At 33.3% G+C, this 13,604-nt stretch overlaps 1 protein-coding gene and 1 long non-coding RNA gene across 5 annotated transcripts in view; one reads left to right on the top strand and one right to left on the bottom strand.

The window, feature by feature from the left end:
• Positions 1 to 13,604, bottom strand: part of LOC111631919 (kinesin-like protein KIF26B) — a 91,275-nt gene that overhangs the window by 32,027 nt on the left and 45,644 nt on the right. The window lies entirely within an intron of this gene.
• LOC111631921 lies at positions 522 to 1,602 on the top strand. The gene is made up of 3 exons (XR_002757777.1): positions 522 to 766; positions 1,299 to 1,397; positions 1,473 to 1,602. It is a non-coding gene; the product is annotated as an uncharacterized LOC111631921 (long non-coding RNA).

Below are 13,604 nucleotides of genomic sequence, written 5' to 3'. Positions count from 1 at the left end.
CGTTTACTAATTATATCAATATATAAAGAGTGGAAGAAACGTAGCACATTTATCTTAAAATTAGAGAGAATATTTGAAGAGTGTTACATCAAGAAAGCTGTTTTCTTGATTGCGTCCTGCTTTTACTATATCCAATCTTATTGAAACTCATAATGACGAGCTTACTCGAACGTAGAAGTTCTTCAGAGATATAATCAGCGAAATGACAGGAAGGAAAGACAAGTCTTAATGAATGCGAAAGAGTTTGGAGGGTACCTTCCTTCCTTAAGTTTAATTAATTGCAGAGTTTGCAAAAGCATATGTGAAGAAGTTTAGACAGGAAGATTTTCATTCAAATATTCTATATTTCTGCTTAATTTTATAGCTATTATCCATACAATATATTTTTTATTAATATGTAAAATTCCTTTTAATTATGCAAGTATTCAATAGNCAAATATTTGATTTTTTTTAATAAACATATTTTCACAAAATTGTGGAAATAAAATTGTAAAAATAATAATAAAAAGCAGAAATTAACACTTTCAGAAAGAGCCGCATGTAACTCAAAAAGAGCCGCATTTGCCCATGTCTGTTACAGGCTCTCTAGTATGGACCACTCTCTCATTATAGGCTCTCTCATGGTGTGTTGTCTTGCTTGGACAATACACCATGTCATACTAGTCACATTGTTATGGATTGGATGGAGGATATTGGCATTTAAAATAACTGGTCATTCTAGAATCCTGACTGAACCCTAAAAGAAATATTTGGGATGAATTGTCAGGTATGTGTATATATAGATTCCCTTAAAAACAAAATTCAATTAGCCATTCCTTTGCAGGTCAAATGACAAAACATATTACTGAATATTTTCCAAAAACTTATGTATGACTTGTCACAAAGACTTGCAGCCATTATGAAAACCAAACATTTCAGAGCACAATAGATTTGGCAATTTTATAAAAATTGATACTGTTTAGTTTCAGATATTTCACTTCAGCCAACAAGTCGTAATATCAAAATATTTTCAATGATTTGCTGGCTGAAGTTAAAGGTTAGTGTTTTAATATTCTATATCTTCAGTTTAGAAGTGCTCAATCATTTTTGTAAAGATTTTTTTAATTATCATAAAAAATCTTTATGATAGGCTACTTGAAAAAGTCTTTTTATAATTATAGAATTTTTCTTTGAGATTCTATCATTTTTTTCATCTGCAAAGAATGTACAAAATTTTAGTATTTACTTTTTACAAGAAAATTATAAAAATAAAATATTAGCAAAATTTAAATTTAAATATGTGTGCATTTTTTTTACAGGATTGGTGGAACAGTACATCTTATGCACAATTTTATAGAACATGGAATTCAGTTGTTCATGATTGGTTGTATACATATGTTTACAGAGATACATATCTTGTATGTAATTTTTAAATTATATGTTAATTATAAAAATAAAAGAAAGCATTAAAACTTTATTTTTTATTTTTATAGATCACTAGGAATAAATTATATGCATTATTTACAGTATTTTTTGTGTCTGCTGTTGTTCATGAATATATTGTGACCAGTATATTGCATTTCTTTTATCCTATTTTGTTATTCCTTTTTGGTATATTTGGTGGTAAGTATGTATCTGTATTATTTAATTATTTTTCAAAAAAATAGCAAAGTTGTAACAATTTGTCTGTACGTTAAACGTTACCTGTTATATTAAATTAATGTCATATAGCTATTATCCATACAATATATTTTTTATTAATATGTAAAATTCCTTTTAATTATGCAAGTATTCAATAGATTTTAATCCTTCAATTTTAATTATTTTTCAAAAAAATATACAGCAAAGTTGTAACAATTTGTCTGTACGTTAAACGTTACCTGTTATATTAAATTAATGTCATATAGTTAATAGCTGCTTGATTGACATTATAATTACTAGGCAGCCTATATTGTTAATATGTGCTGGTAGTAAAATTTTGATTTTCTCAGTTCGTGAGCACTTTACGGTTAAAATTATTATAATTAATTTACTATTCTATATAAAGAGAAGTTTCGGAAGTTGGAAACTTATCTAAAAAGGCCTGAAGCAGTTAGTATTATAATTTAATACAACTAATTTAACTTTCGGCACGTGTTTGTTCGGTAATTATTAAACAATTTTTGCTCACATTTTGCGCCGTAAATCAGAAACGGGGGTCATTTTATTATTAAGACACCCCAATTCATCCGAGTTAGATGGAAACAAATTAAGATGGGTCAATACCAGAAAGACGGTTAATATTTCCCGGACGACCATTACTGTACGTGACTGGAGCAGGATTAAGTAGAGTCCTAAATGTCACATTTACCAGTAGTCAAGTAGAAACATGGCCAAACGCTTCGGTAACTCTGTCACACAACTTGCTCTCTCTTCAAACCTCCCTTCCTTTTCCAAACAAATGACTTTGAAGTAATCGTTCCCACACCTAAGAGAATGGAAACGACTGAATCCAACAACGTCTGAGCGATCCATCACTGACATGCTCTACTGCCTCTGCCTCCATTTGAACCAACCTCCGAATCATTTGCATTGTGTTACCAAAGTGCACTTTACTGAAATCAATGGTAATGTGATTAACTCGACTAAAATGGGGGGTTACAGTCACAGCTTAGGCATCCCTTAAAACCAGGGGCTCTCGTGACGATTTAAATGCTGTCGCTCTCCTTCATCTTTGGCAGAAACCTTGTCGAAATGAATGAATTCCCCATACTTTGTTTTCCTCAATGTTGTGGTTCTGTACCTCGTTTCCTTTACTTGCCTTTGTTTTAATTGTTAAAATATCGTCTCGGCACTTCATTCACTTATTTTTTTCCTCAAAATTTCAAACTTACGAAGTTAAGATTACATTAAGATTTTCTCATCAAAATCTCCTCAAATAAAAGAATTTTCAGAAGAGATTAGACAGTTAAACTTGTTAAAATTATACAGCAGATGGATTCGATTTTTATTTATAAAATAATTACAGTCGAGGATGGTTTTTCTACATCACATCAGAAACCCTTGTAAGAGAAACAGAAAAAAATTGATGGATAATTCCTTTCACTTGTCTTATGTACAGATTGTCTTTTCCGGAATTAGGAACCGGACAAGAGCTTATCTGCCCCTCTTGTCTTATTAGCCTCTGGAAACTTTTTGGCTATTATTTTTGTCAATCAACATTTTATGAGGAGAAACTCCTCTCCGATACATCAGAACCACACCCTAAAACAAAAAAAAAGATAATTTCATCTTCTACAATCTCTACGGTTTCTTTTCTTTCTGCCAATAAACTTTTGTAAAGGAAAAATGGCGAAAGAGGAAAAAACTTTGCAGGAAAAGTAAATCCCTTTATCTAAGACCAATCATTATCTAAGCGATTGGTACCAAAAGAGCAGAGACAGTGAAGCAGAAAAGAAGCTTAGATGCATGAGAAACGGTAATGTAATGAAGTACATGATTGTGCAAGAGGTGTGAAAACTTATCAGAATAGACAGTAAACAAGGAGAATGCAGCAAACAATGATTACGTGTTAAGTCGCAACGATACCTCAGCTGCGATTAATGATCTTAATCTGTGTGCTTGCCTAAGGCTTTCATCCGCTACCTTTGCAGTAATGAGATAACAGCTGGGTTTGGAATTAATGACTGGCCAGCTTAAGACCCCTTAAAAGGCTTTAATGGCGACATTTATTTTATCTCGCTCTGCCTGACCACATTCGCCTGCCATTGTACACTGTTTTAAGATGCGGATAAATGGACAATCTCATGGGATTACCGAATTTTCCCAAATATTTGTTAATTCTTATCTCTATTTACAGATTAGCCTAATGGTTAATTGAATGATCATAATGTACACCGTTGTGATATTTTTAATCGGTTAATCACCATTAACAGGTTTAAAATATACTCGGATTATTTCGTTTTGAAATTTTTTAATTATGTATTAAAATTCCTTGCTTCTTTCTGAGAATTTTGTATCGATTTCTAGAGCTCAATTTGGTGCGCCTCTACCTGCTTATCCCGATATTCCAGCTCGGTTGCCAACGCGATTTTAGAAGCCCAACTTCTTGATATAGCCGAGTATTACCGAGCTACCAACATATAAATAATGCCCAACAGAGGCTGATGATAAATGGAAAACAGATTTTACACCTCCAACCGATAACTGACTTTTCTGTCTTCTTCCTCCGGAGGTTGTCATGGCGACGAGAACCATCTGCCAGGACAAAATAACGTTTCTCTCTAAAAGTCGCTCAGGAAATAAGCAGCCTTCGACACAACCGGAATCTTAGGTACAGTACATACAAATATGAATCAGCCCGGTTAAGCAACAACATTGATAGAAATTTTCCATTTACAGTTAGAAATGCTCCAGTTCATAACTTGCCTATAGCGCTAGATTTTTAGCTGAAATTAGAATAAATTTAATTAATTACATACCGAACTTTATTAAACAATAATAATTTAAAATATGTATTCATCATAAATTTATCCCCAAGTAATATTTCTGCATCAATCTTTCAAAAAAACGAGAGCATAGATAAAAAGAAATTAGGAGGAAAATGATGGAATAAGTGTAGATCGTTCGAAAAACTACAAATTTCCGGGCAAACAAGCACGCTGAATAGAAAAGAGGGTCTCACGTAGAATGTCACACGTGGAGTACCAGCTGAAAGATGTATCCCTATAGCCACCAGAAGGGCCAGTTTTCTCGAAGTGGAATGACCCATTTAGCTGACACTAAACTCATCTTATTTCACGCTAGTACATCCGTCTTGACTCACTCCCAGCTGATAGTCCAAAAATACTATTTCCCTTCTTTTTCTTACTCCCACTTCAACATCAGTCTCAACGTAAAGGAAAGATAATTGGAAAGACTTGGATACTCCGGAGATTTGGCATGATTCTACACCAATTAACTGCTCCAAATGACCTTGTAGTAGTTTGAAGTATGGACACTGTTGACGAGAACAGCCATAATGAATAATAGCTCCTTCATTACGGGCAGGTGCAGATTTTTTTTCTCATATTTTCCCTTTGAAAAACCGGGGATGTTATTGTTAGTTTTATCTGATAATTTAACCGGATGTACGTCGAATTTACATGAGATTAACCAGATTTTTTTCAGGCTACTACCACTAAAAAAACTAAAATAAAATAAAAATAAACCCATCCTTGTGAGTAACACGATCGATAATTGTAATAATAATTGTATTTATTAAGTTATAAATTTGATTATTTCACATTCATGATTTAGATTTAAAAGGTTTTGTTATTATAATCTTATGGATTAAAATGCGGATTAATTAAACGCACGAGACATCCGATGTTAGTTTTATTACCTAACTTATACCTTAATACCTATTTTCCCATTCGGTTTCAAAAACAGTAAAAGTATAAGGTCTGGAAGAAAAAGTTTCCGTTCCATTGACAGTTTATAAGTGAGGATTAGCGAAGTTCTGATAGAAGTCAGTGAATTCCATCAAAGGAAATAGATGTCTTAATAATCCAGGAAATACAGTAACAGGAAAGGAAGTGACATCATTCCCAAGCCAGTTTGCCATTGGTTGGCTCTTTTTTCCTTCTTCTAGAAGAAGAAATATCGACCTGATGCATTCAACCTCGTAAACTCTTAAAGAATACTTTTATTTTTGTTACATAAATTTATTTGGCAGGAAACTCTGTCGAGATGACTTAATTAGAATATTTAAGAGTCATATTTAAAGCGTATTAATATTCTAAAAGTGAGAAATTCGCCAGAGCGTAAAGTTAGATGTGAAACCAAAACGAACCGACAACAAGAGAGGAGAAACGTCTACAATGTGCATCCTTGTGTACTTGAAACGTGCAGACAAACACACAAACACAAAGATAGCAGAATAGGTAGCATTCCATTCAGTGGAGCGAGAAAAGGGCTTTTCCCACTAGAAGTGTGACAGAGACTAAAGTGACACTAGATTCTTTGTCAGTAAATATGTCTGTGGTTAAGTCAACGGAAAAAGAAGGATGCTTCTCCCTCCTCATGCTGATTGGTTTATTTGAGTAGTCTTTCTTAATTACCTTCGTCTAAATAATTCGATTAACTCTAAATATACCGGTGAAAAATCATTTTAAATAATTGCTTAAAATTTGCCACGAGATAATTTTATTTGCGTATTTTAATATTAAAATTTTCCAAAATAAATCAGCCAAAGAATCAATGTTTTATCATTTTTCTTCTATTATTTATACGATTATATATAAACTTTATTCTTAAGTCACGAAAGAAAATTCGATCAGAAAATATCATAAAATAAATTTAACATACAAAAAATGATAATAAGTTTCCATAAATATTTATAACTTGTACTAAAAATCCCATAAAAAAATATTTATTGAAGCTACTTAAAAATGAGGAGGGAATGTAAGAATTCGTTAAAAAAAATTCTCATCGCCTCGGATAAATAAATGAAAAAAAAATTAATTCTTCAGATTCGCTCAGATAGAGAGATAAGTAGTAATAACTTTCATTTATTACATACCTTCTGAATGTTTGCTATCTTTTGTCGCTGGAAAAGAAAACTCTGATAATACAAACAAGCAATATTGGTTTTCTAATTTCAATATCTTACATCATCTTTTCTCGACGATACTCCAGATGGATTTGTATCCTCCAAAAAAAAGCAATTTTTATAAAGTTACACAGTTAATAACAAATAACTAATCAGTTGTGGAAGAGATTCGAAAGTCTGGCAGAGTAGATGTCAAAGTAACCCAGATACTGTCAGAGAAGCGAATGCCTCATATATTATGTATGTTGGAAGTTAGTTAGTTACCTGGGCGTTGCAGATAAACTATTTATTCCCTCGGTAAAGTTTGAATCCTCCATGGTACACCTGTCACTGTCCATGCTTTTGCTGAATATTGAGAATTGAATGATGTAACAGGTTGCCTTTTCTCTCTTGAAAGATATTACAGGACTTATTTTAAGTGAAAAATCTATGAAAATTCTCTTTAAAATACATAAACTTAGCTTAATAAAACTTCGAAAATCGACTCGATCTTCAGAATAAAAAAAAAGTGATTTCTCGATCATAAATAATTTAGATCAAAGACATCTTCAATTTGAAATGATCATAGATCGCTTCTGTATTAAGAATCGAAACAGGTAAATGTTTTTCTTTCTTTAAATATTCAAAGTTTTAAGCCCTTCGAAGGGTCTATAAAGAATTTAGATACCTCGCAAGCATGTAAGATGGGAAACGTAAATCTCCCAGCTCATTTATCTTTAATGCGAGAATAAAAATATTTTCAGTTCAAGAAAAATCCTTCAATAAAACTGTCGACAATATGATTTGTATGGCACGTGGTTAGTTTTAGGTAGGGTCACATCCATTGATGTGACATATGGCATGTAATATTCCCTAAAATGTTGGCATGTCTGACATAGTTGGATACATCGCAAACACTCGACCCGATTTTCGTATCCGCTGGAGAAATGTAGCAGAAACAATATATCAATACCAGGAATGGATATCATTTTTAAAGTAAATAATTGAAAGCAGATGTTGTAATTATGAATGCTTCTTTCACTCGCTTCACTTTTGATGGGCCGAAGGAATTCGAAAAAAAAAAAAATAGCAACAACCGCTTCTAAAAAAACTCCATGAAAATTGTTTTCTCTTTAAATTCTGCATTTAACTTCTGTAACATTCTGCTGAGCTCTTCTAGATATTAATACCTCCCATTAATGGATATCCAGTTATTAATGTTGCTCCGAATATTAATATTCTCCTAGCCTTTTTCTGAATAGTAATTTCGATGTAGCCTTTTCTATACATTAATACATTCATAGATTCTTCCCCTCTATTAATATTCTCATAATCTTTTTATAAATATTAATGTTCTTTCAAGTTTTTTTACAATATTAATAATATTTTCTAGCTTTTAAAGATTTGCATATATTCTTTATTATTTAGAATATTGTTATCATTTATTATATAGGAAAAATAAACAGTCTTTTATGAGTTATAGCTGTATTTAGATATTCTGACAAATTTATCAAACCATTCTAGATTTTTTCTGGAAATTAATTTGTAAATTTCGTGCATTTTTTAAGTATTAAATATATTTTACGTTAAATTATTACTGTTTTTATTTAATATAACTCTAATTTTTTTTCAATTTTACGAGTTATTATACTGTTTTTTGAGGATTAGCATCCTATAAACTTCATGAGTAAATGTTTACACGTCTTCACATGAAATATATATTATTTTATATATTTCTAGTATAATTTTCCCACTGAATCTTTATTTTTATACATTTTATTTAGATTTTAACGGTTCAATTTTTGCTAAACATTATTCTTACGAATTAGAATTAAAAAGTAAAGTTTTCCAGAATTATTTCTCATCCAAATATTTATTATTACGCTAAAAATTAAATATAATTGGCTAATTTCGTCAATAGAAAATTAAAAAAAATATGACGATTTTTTTCCTCCTTTCTTTTCTTTAATTCATGCGCATTTATCTTCTTTCCTCCTCATCAAGAGTCGTAGAGAAATATAAATTTTGTAATTTGTTATAATACATGGTTGGATGTAATTTGTATGGATGTGCGTTAATTTACATCGGAAGGAGAAAGCAGCATAAAAAGTCTTATTTTTGTTAGCGAAAGAAATAAAGCATGAATATAGATGCAGCCTACAATACATATCATTATACGAATAATAAATGCTGTCATAATAATAAATAAGAGCAGATGTGAATAATCCAATTGCATTTTTAGTCAAGTAGGTGTTTTTTTCTGGAGCAAAAGAATCAATTCACAGTCAATGCATGCGTTTGTAGGGGAAAAAAATGACTGGAGAGATAAGGTAGCTCTAACTACCGTCGCCCTTAAGGCTTTAGTTGTAGAACACGAGACGAATATAACCATACAGAACTTAACGAACTTACCGGCGAGAGAAAACTTGTTACTTCAACTCACTCTGCTCTCAATGAAACGAATCACATTAGTGGTAATGTAGGCTTTTGGGATAACATTATTTCGAACAGTATCCCCGATATAGCATCTCTGTTTTTGGATTCAGATTAAATGCTATTTATCAGTCTCTTAATTAAAAGTAATGGAAGGCGTTAGATAGGATTTAGAAAGTTAGTTATGCAGCGTGCGTCTTTCCAACTGATCACAGTTACTTGAAGAAGGTATTAGCTGTCAAGATAGGTGGACACAACAGAGATTGGTAGCATGCACGTGACTTGGGAGCGAAACTAGTCGAGGGTGGGGAACTACCTCGTCTGACTCTTCTCTTCTGTAAACTTTGAAAGTTCCGGAACTGGGCAATCGATAAGATCCTGACTCATGGGAAGCTCTCGGGTTTCTTTGCTCGTTTTTTTTTCCTTTTCCTCTCTAGAAGACTTGAATTGAGATTCTAGAAAGATATCTCCAAGCGCTTAAATGCTATCACACACTAATTCGAAGTCCAAACATCATTTTAACCATTTAAAGATCCCAATTTATATCCATTATTTGCCCATTTTTTCGCAATTGGCTTTATATAACGCAAACTATATTACTTTTATACCATTCGGGACTATAAACTACGGCGTCGGGTTTTATACGGAAAAAATTAAGTTAGTTATAGAAAAGATAAATTTCCTCACCCAAAACCGAGCAATTCATCCAAGATTTGATCTTCGTCCAAATCACTATCCCACATAATCTCAGCCATTCCCGTCTCAGAACTGTATAAAAGATACTTTCAAACTTTGTGTCTCCTGTCTTCACGTGGGGCGGAGCATCCCTTCTTCACTCCTCCCAATGTCTGTGCCCAGCTGGTGCTGTTGCCAACAACTAGGTCTGTGTTTATCCCGCCACATATCCAGCTGGGTCGCGGGCTGTCAACTGCTGTACAAGTTTCTAGAACAGCGCCTTGCCCGATCTACAGGCAAATCTATTGGTTCTACCATTATTCTTCACTGAGACGAAGCAGATTTTCAAAATTTTAACACTGAAAAAGTCTCGAAGATAAATAAATATATCTTTCTTAGGTATAAAGGAAGCATTACACAAACGGAGCATCATCCGAATAATCCCGGTTTTGCGGCTAACAATAAATCAGATTATCGCCGGATAGATCCAGATATGGGATGCCGAATCGTTTTTTCCCCGGCGGCAGTTTATTTTCGGTTGACCACAAAAGAGAAAAATGGCCCTTTTATGCAATTAAGAAAAGTAGTAACATAAACCATGCACGAATATTTATCACCTTTGACCTCGACTCATCTGCACTTCCACTTACGATTGGAGTTAGTAAATCCATTTGTCTGACATTAATGATGATTCAAACTCAATTGAAAGCGACTGACTGAATAAGGAATTAGATAAAGGAGATTTAAACGTTCGTATTTAATGAATTAATTTACTACAAGTTGATGTTACTTATCTTAAAATTAGTATTCACAGCGCATTTGGTAATAATTCTGTTAAATTCTCGAAGTTGTTGACGTTGCTAAGGTTTATGTTGCCTATTTCGGGGTTCCTATTGGTTAATGGTCTAAATAAATGCCACCAGCTTAATCGAAATAGCATAATTCGCAGTTTAAAAGCGAAACGTAATTTGCTAAAGATGCTTTTATTGAAGTAAGTTACTTCACTTCTCACTTGAAATTTTGTGAGAAGATTCTATATAGGGCCTGATTTATGGTTATTATTCTATTGTATAATCCTAAATTTGAAGCTTGACAATATACGGACAGACGAGTCGCTAGCATAATCGCTTTTCTGTCGACACGTAAACTAATATCTCCTTTTTTCTTCGGGATTATATAAAGCTAAAAATATCCTTGAACAAAAAACAATTTCAACAGAGACATACATTTTCATGTAATAAAAAAATATCTTCTATAGGAAAAAAAAGACAAAATTTGTCGTTGAAAATACGATAAATGCATATGAATATGGTAAATACTTAAGTCGAACCTAATCCTGAAAGCCATAAAAATGGATGGAAACGTATTATTCACAAATCTATCGCCGTGCTTCATTGAATTGTCGGGGGACGGAGGGAATCCAAAAGCCAAATTTTCGTTAAGCTGTCCATTAGAAGGTCTATCTCCAGTAAAGTATTAACTTTATATAAGGCATCTAACCATAAAAATATGCAGTGGACCTTCGGCACCTGGTCGAGGGAAGAGGAGGAGGCTACATAAAAATTATAGATGGTCCGTGTTATGTGGAAACGCTCCCAGGCGATCGCTTTATGTGTAGGAGATGTTGGCAAGAATATGGATCTCTTATGAGGCTAATGGAGGAGGGAGCCGGATGATTACGTAAGGGACCACTAAAGTATTACTGCCGAGCGGGAAAATTTTACTTTCTTGTTGCGGTTGCAGACGCTATGATACTAGAATTTGATATTTTCTGACTATTCCAGCCACGTCTGGTTTCGATTTATCTTAGAAAACTAGTTGGATATTACCACTATTACTGACGAAAGCGTTTGAAAAACGATATATTTTAATTCGGAAGGGTCGGAAATAAACAAAAACACATCACATTACGGGCGGTGATAAATGATGTCATTTATATATTGACTTTACCGGTTCAATAAGGAACTTCAGCACTCGGTCCTGGCTCTGATGAGACAATCTGTCAACAAAATCGTCCTCAAAAAATAATAGAAAAGGGGGAGGGAAGCGGTCATCACTTGGAGAGCGAAGGCAGGTGGAGTCCAAAAAGGGAAACACGGACAAGGACGAAAATAGATAAGAAGCCGGCCGAAGATTACAAACCAAATTTCTGCTGGGAATATAATAATGAGATTATCGAAATCCCAATTCCGCCATTCCGGAATTGAATATTTTCTCAAAAAAGAAAAAAAATACTTTATTCTGTTTAAATTTTATTGATTCGCTAAATAATCTTTCCCATTTTATTTAGTTTTCCTCTCAAGCTGTTACTGATTGCTTGAGAAAACATTTCAGGTATTTATCTTCTGGGAATCGATTAAAATTTAAATGTAGAATTAGGGTCGATTAGAATGTTTATCCAAGTGACGTCTCCGACTTTCTGGTTTTTCTTTCGCTTGCCTTTATCCCCCTGTTCTTACGCAAATTATCCGATTTTATCGCAGCACTCGTCTCAGTTTGAATTAATTTTGCCGATAACGTCTTTGCTTTGTCAGTTTGTTTGTCTGTCCTGTGATTTTTGTAAAGTTCCTGGACCTCTGAAGTCGCTGGTTTTAAAAATATACTATCGGTAGGCATTGTTTCTATACAGTTATTTGTTTAATTCAATCTCTAAAAATTGAAAAATTGATTTTGTTATTGGTTTTCGCACCAAGAAACTTTATTTCTTCCATCGACGTTATCAGTAATATCAAAGTTTTATAACCGAAACAATTTATCACTATAACTCGCTTTCCTGTTTACTTTCAAAATAACTAAGAAGGAAATAAAGAAATGTTTCGTATTATATATCAAGAATTTGGAGTGAAATCTAAGAGAAGGAATTCCCCACTCAAACGACATTATTGACCATAACAATAGCCAATAAGCCATCGAAAAATGATACTTTTTCCCTGTGCAATACTTTGCTTTCAACTAGATTTTTCTTACTTTAAACCCTACAAATCTTATAGTTGGTCAAACAAGAGACTGTTGCTCGGGCCGTTGACAGACAATGTCTTGGAGTAAGTAGAGTTAAGGATATAGAATATCTAGTTGTCAATCAAAATAAAGCTGCCAAATACCATATTCTTGGACCCTTTACTGCAACTTCATCTTCAAAAATCTCACGTCTTTGGATAGGTGGATTTGGGAGGAAAATAAGATACAGCAATCCCAGCCCTGCGCATCTTGGAAGGGCTTAATCGAATGACAAATCTGTCACATGGCAGATCTCAGAGAGAAAATGTCAAGGGATCTTCGAGAAGGAGGAAAAAAGTCATATCATGTTATTAATGTTATACTGATTTTTGGTACTTGAATGAATCTCATAATTACAGAAAAACCTCAAGAGCAGATTTTTCGAGTCGATAATCTACTAAATAAAAATTTAGAAAAAATCTTAATTTTGAAAACAAAAATCTTTGCTGTAACCTTTATTAAAAACCTGTCGAAAACTGGGAAAAATTAGCATGATCGATTTTGAGTTATGATACGTTGTAAAAAAAAGAAACAACATACCTCTTCCGAGAGAAAAAGAAAAGGGAATTTTTGAAGCTTGGATAACTGCAAAGATGGAAGAGAAAGAGAAAAAAAGAAAAAGTCTCAGGTGAGATATTAGACTGTAGCAGGGAATTTGCATAATCCCGTCATATGTAAGCAGAACCAACAATTATATTCGAAAAGTGAAGAACAATATTTTGCAGAAGGCAAGCATTCGTCAGGCTTGCACAAGACTCCAGAGAGGAATCTTAATTTGATTAACAGTAAAGGTCCCAAAGGTTGCATTTCAGAACAAAGATGCCCGAGGTGGCTTGGATGTAATGCACCGGGACCTCTTGTTAGGTTCTTTTGGCAAAGATCTTCTAAGAGGAAATGTGTCCGAATGGTTTAAGGCTGTATGTAATGGGGACTTTTCTGCACCTTCCAAATAAATAGGAGAACCACAACA

Source organism: Centruroides sculpturatus, unplaced genomic scaffold (genome assembly GCF_000671375.1).
Source record: "Centruroides sculpturatus isolate CEXI.00-Female unplaced genomic scaffold, Cexi_2.0 scaffold807, whole genome shotgun sequence".
NCBI lineage: Eukaryota > Metazoa > Arthropoda > Arachnida > Scorpiones > Buthidae > Centruroides > Centruroides sculpturatus.
This window is presented reverse-complemented; position numbering and strand designations above follow the sequence as displayed.